General features: G+C 33.2%; 1 non-coding gene across 1 annotated transcript; it reads left to right on the top strand.

The window, feature by feature from the left end:
- Window positions 1-1,178: 1,178 nt before the first annotated feature.
- Window positions 1,179-1,285, top strand: LOC123325766. Its single transcript, XR_006540624.1, has one exon. It is a non-coding gene; the product is annotated as a U6 spliceosomal RNA (small nuclear RNA).
- The last annotated feature ends 458 nt before the right edge of the window (window positions 1,286-1,743 follow it).

Here is a 1,743-nt window from a genome sequence, read left to right as displayed (position 1 = left end):
AAGGATATAATAATTATGTTTGATAAATGAAAAAGACCATAATAATCTGTGATTAAAAGTTATAGGTTGATGTGAAAGGTAAGATACACATTGTTGGTTTGTTTATTACCTGTCAATTTAAGGTCTTTAACATTCAGCACATGTCGCATGGTATTAAGCTATGCATATATACACACATACTATATATAAAACATATATATACATATATATGAGTATATAAATTATATACTTTACTTTTTAATTTAGTAAAATAAATAGAACTTACAATTGACCATTTTAATCATTTTAAGTGTATAGTTTAGTGGCATCAAGTGCATTCACATTGTTGTACAACTATCATCACTATCTATATGAAAAATTTTTCATTATCACAAAATAAAACTCTGTATCCGTGAAACAATAACTCCCCATTCCTCCCTGATAGCCACTGGTAACCACTGGTCAAACTTCTGTCTCTATAAATTGGACTACTTTAGATACTGCAGCTAAGTTGAATCATGTAGTGTTTTGTAGGGTTTGCCTTTTTGTAGCTAGCTTATTTTACTTAGCATAATGTCCTCAAGGTTCAACCATGCATAGCATGTAGCAGAATGTCTTTCCTTTTTTTCTTTATTTTTCTTTCTTTCCCTCTTTCTTTCTTTCTTTTTTTTTGAGAAAGAAAGAGTGGGAGTGGAGTGGGGGGGTTGGGGAAGGACAGAGGGAGAGAGAGAGAGACAATCTTAAGCAGGCTCTATACCCAGCTTGGAGCCTCACTCAGGGCTTGATCTCACAACCCTGAGATCATGACCTGAGCCAAAACCAAGAGTCAGTCACTTAACTGACTGAGCCACAGGTGCCCCATGCCTTTCCTTTTTTAAAGCCAAATAATATCCCATTGTAATAATATACTACATTTTTAAAAAATCCATTCACCCATCAGCAGAGCAGACATTTCAAGCTGTTTCTATCTTTTGGTTATGGGGACAATGCTGCTATGACCATGGGTGTGCAATGTGTGTATATATATATATATATATATATATATATATATATATATATACACATATATATGAAAAAGGAAGTCTACAAATGAATGGTTTTTAGTTGGTAAATATCAAACTTTTATATTTTGGATTATAACTGTCATTAGCATAAAAAATCTTATAACTTATAAAATGATATTCCTTCAACACAAGTGAGTGCTTGCTTTGGCAGCATGTGTACTAAAACTGGAAAGATACAGAGAAGATTAACGTGGCCCCTGCACAAGGATGACGTGCAAATTCATGAAGCATTCCATTATTAAAAGAAACAAAACAAAACAAAAAAACAAGTGTAGGGAAAGCCTAAAGAAATTAATTGTGGAAGTTTATAGGCTTTCAATAAGCATGACTAGACTTTAAGTGACTGCTGTGTAAATTACATTAGGGTGTGTTACACATCATTGCTCCCAGCGGGTGATACCCCCTATGGTACTCAGATGACCTGTAGGTGGCATCTGGACAAACATTTTAGTTCCACGTTTATATATACATTTTTTGTGTATTGTGAAAACATGTCACCAGTGCATGAAACATGAGACAACCTTAAAATACTGCCTTGTTAAAACACACACAAAACAGTGAGTCTGAAGCATAAATTTTTTTAGAAAAGTAGTAAGTGAATATGGCAAAAATTGTTAAGGTAGTGACTGAAATTTTGGTAATTTATTATGTACTTAGGAAGAAATAGCAGAAAATAAACCTATTACCAGGAAGAAAGATA

The sequence above is a fragment of the Neomonachus schauinslandi genome, chromosome 9, assembly GCF_002201575.2.
Source record: "Neomonachus schauinslandi chromosome 9, ASM220157v2, whole genome shotgun sequence".
Lineage (NCBI taxonomy): Eukaryota > Metazoa > Chordata > Mammalia > Carnivora > Phocidae > Neomonachus > Neomonachus schauinslandi.
This window is presented reverse-complemented; position numbering and strand designations above follow the sequence as displayed.